At 36.2% G+C, this 7,023-nt stretch overlaps 1 long non-coding RNA gene across 1 annotated transcript; it reads left to right on the forward strand.

The window, feature by feature from the left end:
- Positions 1 to 490: 490 nt before the first annotated feature.
- Positions 491 to 1,854, forward strand: LOC107655669 (uncharacterized). The gene is made up of 3 exons (XR_001630470.1): positions 491 to 572; positions 791 to 886; positions 1,416 to 1,854. It is a non-coding gene; the product is annotated as an uncharacterized LOC107655669 (long non-coding RNA).
- Positions 1,855 to 7,023: the final 5,169 nt, after the last annotated feature.

Here is a 7,023-nt window from a genome sequence, read left to right on the forward strand (position 1 = left end):
TGCAATGAAATGTTCCTACAAGTCAAAACTCGGTCTGAAGCACTTGGTTTTATTTTAAAACGAGCCCAGACAGCGAGTTCGCATCTGCATAGCGTTAGTTCAGCTGCTAACAAGATGTGCATCAAAATACACGGTTAGACTACAGAAGTGGATTATGTGTTGTAGACGTGTCAGTTTCGTCCATTAATGTTCACTTTGATTTTGTCTAACTTGCGTAGTATTCTCGTTAAAGTAGCGAGTTTAATCGTAATCTATTTTTGATTTTGGCTTCAAACGAATATGAAAGATGGGAAGATTTTATTATAAGTCACGTTGGTCAGACCACAGCACAGTCCAATTGGATCCGGTGAAGAAGGGAATCCACAGCAGAATTATCAATATCGCTGCGAGATCTACGTTAGTAAGAATCATTCAGATTCGGTACAGAATTCTGTTATTAATCAATAGATGTCAGATAACCATTTTTCTCTTCTCTGGATGAATGTACACCGTGGATGATCAAGTTGTATAGGGTACGCGGCGGAGCATATGGAGATAATATGAAGACCCTCCTAGACCAACTTGATAATCAGGTAATTATTTAGATTGTGTTTCTATATCTCTCGTTAAGGGGAACCTATTATGATTTGTTGGGTTGACTTTCTTTTAGTGTGTAACGTAGGTAATATAGGAATTTGAATCAATCTAAACACGTGATGCATAACATTTTTTTCCCATTTTTCCATCATTTTTCCATATTCCATATCGATGCATATCATTTTTTCCATGTTTGTCTTTCGTCGTCTCTCAGACCTCTGATGTGCTTGCTCATAGAAAGGCTACAGCTCTCAAAGGTCTACCTTTGTTTATGAGGGAAAAGTCTGAACATTTCCTGAGGACTTGCCTGGTAAGATGATTTATCAGCACATATATTTATACTTCAAATCCATCTCCAGATCCTATCAGGGGGTAACAGTTTTGTCTGGAATCCAAAACTAATCCATTAACTCTGCTATCTGCCATGACATAGGAGACAAAGTGATGGTAAAATTAGTTTATTCATTTGAGTTTGGATTTCTGATTTCATCTGAAAACACAATTCAAAGTATTCTAAAGCAAAGATAATAGTTAATTACTGCTGCAAAACACTGTCCTGAGACATTGAAAACCTTGAGATGGAGACATTCCATCTGATCTCCAACCAGTGAAAAGAATACAGCACACAACACAATCATAAGATTAAGCAGTAATGTAGGAAAAACCAAGGGTAAGTGAGGTTAATCTGAAATACACCAGAAAATTAATATAGAAAATATAAACAACAAATGAAATGATTTACTTACCCTTGTGTTTTTCGCCCTTACTGTCTGAATGCAGTTGCAGAATTCAAATAAAAAATGGCTTTTGACCTTGTTTTATGCTGCTTTTTACTGCAGGACACAGAGCCAGAAGAAAATCATACAAAAGGGAATAAAGATGGGGATCTTAACCATCGTTGAAGATGACGTTGCGACCATCCACTCAAACCCAAATGTAAGGTGCCTGTCTGTGGTTCTAGAGGAGCATATCGTGCTGGATAATGTGCAAGACCTTCCAACTGCTATGGCTCTTCTCTTTGGCTTGATTTATGCCCTGAACATGAACTATCCTAAAGAACTCAAGTACACCTTTGAAATGATTCAAAAGGTGTTTATTGGTCTTGACCCCCAGTGCTCAGCAAGAGTCCAGTCCTTCAAAAACAAACTGTTAATGTCTAAATAGCTGGATACGGATAAGGGAAAGCACTAAGCTGTTCCTGTTGTTCCATCTGATGTTTCCGTAAAAGTTCAACATGTCAAAAGAGGAAATATTTTCAATTTTAATGTAATGAACCTTAAATGTTGTGCAGTGAATAGGTGCCGTCAGAATGAGAGTCCAAACAGCTGATAAAAACATCACAATAACCCACAAGTAATCCACATGACCATGATCCATTTTCATTTTTGGCTCAACTATTCCTTTAATGTGACATCCATTTACAATTGATTTAAATTGAAGGCAGTTTTATTTCACTGAATACCATAATAGATTTCCAAAACCATATTATTGCCATTGTGCACTTTTCTAGAAACACATAATACTATGGTATTTTTAGGACTTTTTTTGTTAGTGCCTTACAGATGTGTATAATAGATAACATGCACAGAGTCAACATGACTGTACAAAACACAAATGTGTGGTAACGTTTATGGAACATGTCTTGTGTGTGTATAATTTGGTATGAGGGGTACAGCATTTATTTGACATTCCTGTGTGTGCATCTGTGCGCTGGATTTATGTCTCATGAGTGTGGAAAAAAATGCAGCTATGATTTGGAATTTCCTCTCAGCAAATCCCAGACTAACACACACTCACACACACTTCTCTGTTACAACTCATACAGACACAGGGAGAAATGCCTCCTACATTCAACACACAAAGCATGCAGGTCCCACAAAGTCTTATTTCCTGTTTGTGAGTTGTTTTGCACATGGGTTAATTGGTTTAGCTGTTTCTGGCATGTGCTGTGAGGGTCCGTCTGTCTTTCTCCGTGGTACAGTATGTGGGTTTTTTTTAAGAGATGTTCTAAGAGACGAGGAGTCGGGAGGTAGTGGAATGTTTGCTTTGGAATCCCTCCATTCCCTGTAACCACGGTGATTATTCCTCCAAGAATAGAATCAGACTCATCCACAGATTGTGGAAATAAAAGCAGCTCATGCCAGATGTATTTCACTCTCACAGACTACTGACAGCATGTTTTTTTTGTTTTGTTTTGTTGTACATGCAACACTATTATTATTGTTCATACAAGGGTTTGTTCAAATCACTAACCCTATATATGACCAGTAATAATGGTCAATGATGTTTTGTGAGTTACAGCTGTTTAATAGTGTTTGATGTGGCACCTGTCAGGCAGAGTTTGACACTCATCTTCTGATGCCTCTGTTTGCATCTTTAGAGCTCCAGAGCCTTTGTGTGTGTGTGTGTGTGTGTGTGTGTGCGTGTGCGTGCTGTTGAATGGATGTGTGTTGAGGCGTGTGTTAATGTTTCATGTTTTTGCCTTTGCGGCAGAGTTTTATTAAAGCTTTACCTCTGACTCCTGTGGGAGTTCATAAAACAGCAGCTCTCCACATTATTCCACCCTACTATCACATTGCAGGATTTGCATCAGTGTTGTTAAGTAAAAGTAAAACTATTAAAAATAGTTAAATGAAATAAATCTGAATTAAAATGTAAACAGATTAAAAACTTAAAATTGTAAATGTTACTTTGGCAACTTACTGAAATATAATAAAGTATTGAAATTACTAAAACTTGCTGTTGAAGTATTGTTCATTGTCATATTAACTTTAAATGTGTTACTTGCCATCTTTTTGTTATTGCTTGTTTACTAGCAATTTCTTAATGAAAATTGTTTCTATACTATTTTTTTCTTCAGAGTAGAGAGATTGTTGTCTATTGTTATTTTCAATAGTAAGAAAGTTAAGTGAAAGACAGGAAAAGAAAAAGCGATGAAACACGATGAATTGATTTAAAAAAAAAAAGATAAGCAGCTCAGGGTTCTTTTGTTCATGATGTGGTGTGTGTGTTGACTGCATATTTGCTTTCATTTAATCACATTGTTTCAGCATAAAACAATGAGAAATATAAGCTGTTTCTTTGTGTGTTTCTCATTATAGATCCTCTTCAGAATATCAGAACACACTCTTAATGTCTGGTTCCCTTCAGCACTGTTTCTCGTTACACAGCTCTGGTTATATTTCACCCTCTGCTTTGCTTCATTATCTGGTTGTTTGTGTTCTTCAGGACAGACTCTTGGCCAGTAATTGGCTCAAGTTATTGCAGACGGCTGCAATGATGCTGCAGCCGGCCAATCAGAAGGTAGGAGCTGAGTTCTCAGGCAGCTGATTGGCTGGCCCAGTGTCACGGTGGTCTCCAGGTAGCGAGTGAATGTTGGAGAGTATGTATGTGGCTGTATGTGGAGGGCGGAGTCAGAGAGAGTGAAGGATGGACGGCTAATTCAGTCTCTTCATTAAAGAATTTGGCAGTGAATTTGGACCAAACAACCCAAAATATAACAAGTAGATAGGGCTCTCAGCGAATGTTCTGACCTCTTTTCCTCTCTCTTAGCAAATTTCACTGTCAGTTTCAAAGACCTTTAAAATATTTTACACAAAATTTTTCCAAAACATGAAGTCTCTCTGTACAGGGAGACCAAAGAGGACGGATAAGAGACAGCGATGGAAAACAGAGAAAGTTATAAAAAAAGGTGGGTTTGGAGTAAGTCATGCTGAAAGTGTTTCTAAACTCTCACTGCTGGAGCTTTGAGCTCTTTTAAAGGTCTGATGGGTTTGGTTTTGTCTCATAAACAGGTCTAAAGTGATACTGGCAGAAAACTACCTGATGTATGTTGATAAATTATACTTGGGTACATATACATTAAGCCAGATATATTTGAAAATGTTTTTTCTCCATCCACACTAGCATTTTCCTCCCAAGTTTTTGAGAGAGTTGCTCGTCCACACTGAAACATCTAAAAATGCTTCAGTCATCCTGAGCATGTGTAAGACATAAAAAAAGGTCAATGAGATGATAGCGGCACCATATGAAATATACTTTTCACAAAAGTTTTCTGGCACAATGATTTTATTAGCAAAATACCCCACCACTCACTGGTTGCTCTAGGTTATTCTTTAAAATCGGCATTGCATATATGGTCTAAAAACGCAACTGCAAGTACATTTTCTGTCTATTAAATTAAGTAAATTTACTTTCTAATTTTTAGAAAGATTGTACAAAGCAACTATGAACATGAATAGCAGGCACAACAATGCCAGTTGATATCTAGATACAATATCATGTCACATGATTAAACGTGTCATTGTTTTCAAATACCTCCCTATTCAGCCCACAAAAAAATTCTAAGTTTATCCACTTGGGATTTTTTGGAAATTCAAAAATCTTCATTTTAATTGTCTCAGTGTGGACAAAAGGCCGAAATGCAGAGAAAAAGATGTGTTTTCAAACATATTTGGATTAATGTGGGCGCAGCCTCAGGCAAAGCAGATGGCATATTTAATTTGACAAACATGAAAACAAGGTGAGAGCAATAGACAGTCTGTTCAAATGCTGGACTTCAATTATTCAGCCAATGAAACAAAAAGGCAACATACAAGAAACTAGACATGAAAATGAATCATCTCTCACAGCCTTGTTTTCATTTAAAGTCTAAAGATCATCCAGTCTTGATGCCTTGATCTTCTCTTTCATTACTGTGATGATGATGCTGATGAGAGACAGTTTTAATTACAGCTGATCTGAACATAACAAACTGACCTCAATCAGTCCTGATGCTCTTCAGAGAGAAAGAGAACATCTCTCCCATTAGTTAGATGTCCTCAATGATGACCTCCTTTCTTTTTACAGGAAGAAAGATGATTTTGTCCATGGGGGAATTGATGGATGCATTGTAAATTCATGTTGACTTAAAAGTGAAATTACTCTTCTGAACGGGACAAGTCTATATATAGCTTGAGGTCAGTTTTTTAATTTTTAAGAATAATATATATTTTTGTCAACAAAGGAGCATTGAAATTGATTAAATGTGACATCAAAGACATTTATATTGATGTTACAGAAGATTTCAATTTCAAATAAATGCTGTTCTTTTGAACTTTCTATTCATCAGAGAATCCTGAAAAAAAGTGTGACAGTTTTCTCAAAAATATGAAGTAGCACAACTGTTTTCAACATTGATAATCAGGATTGTTTCTTGAGCAGCAAATCAGTATATTAGAATGATTTCTGAAGAAACAAGTGACTGAAGACTGGAGTAATGATGCTGAAAATTCAGCTATGACTCACAGGAATGAATTACATTTGAAAATATATTCACATAGAAAACAGTTACTTTAAACTATTATTTGATCCTTAGTAAGCAGAAGAAACTTCTTTCAAATACATCTTACTGCCACCAACTTTTGAATGGTAGTGTGTATTGAACAGATATTAAGACTGATGAGTTAGTGTTCACTGATGGATTTAATATGCTTATATGTCTCTTTCTCTCTCTCTCACTCATATTAACACTATTTTTATGAATAACCTGAATTGAATTTATATCAGCTTTACACACTGAATGTCATGTCCCCTTTTGTCCCAGATAATATAGGTCAAATTATTGTGTGTGTGTGTGTGCCTCAAGTTGCCCCTCAGGCTCTGTCTGTCTGCTGATCTGACCACTGTGAACCAAGGATTTAGTGTGTGTGTGTGACGGAGGCGATAAGTAGAAAATGTGTCTCTTTATGTCCATGATGCTGTGAGCCTCTTCAGACTGCAGGTCATCTAAAGCAGAGGTCAGTCGCCTGAGGACGTGACGTGTCATGTGAGTAACCAGTGACTGTTTGACTGACTGATAAAGACACATTGTTTCTTCTGTCCTAAAAGTGTCTGAATGATCTATACTGATGTTTAGAAATGAACTCATTCTGTTTCATGTGTTGGACCTTTGAATTTGGACTCTTTATAATTTTCTTGGTGTACAAGTTGAATTCAAATTAAACTTTTTATTTTATTTTAAATTCCTTATAATTTTCTTGTTTTCCAACTTGAATTCATATGAAATTATTTTATTTTTATTTTATTTTATTATATTTTATTTATTTATTATTATTATTTTTTTTAAAATTGTAATTATTAACATAAGTATTTCTGAACAAGGTTTTTGCAGGCTAGTTTCAAAAATGTTCTGTGTGGACTGGAGAGGTAGTTTTAAGTCATGAATGACATTTTAGTCTAAGAGAACCAGGGGACCGTTGCAACAATCAGACAGTGTGATTAACAAACATCCTGCAGTTTATTACACACAGGGACTTTTGCATGAGGAGTTTTAGTGACTAAAGGTGAAAATTCTACAATAATTGCGTCATCTCCCCTCTGAAAACACACAAAACGCTCTTTAGATCAGTGTGAATCACTTCTTTGTTCATGGCTGAGTGTGTTCGCGAGGGCTGAGATTTCCTGACA

This window comes from Sinocyclocheilus anshuiensis, unplaced genomic scaffold, assembly GCF_001515605.1.
Source record: "Sinocyclocheilus anshuiensis isolate Anshui unplaced genomic scaffold, SAMN03320099.WGS_v1.1 scaffold1008, whole genome shotgun sequence".
Taxonomy (NCBI): domain Eukaryota; kingdom Metazoa; phylum Chordata; class Actinopteri; order Cypriniformes; family Cyprinidae; genus Sinocyclocheilus; species Sinocyclocheilus anshuiensis.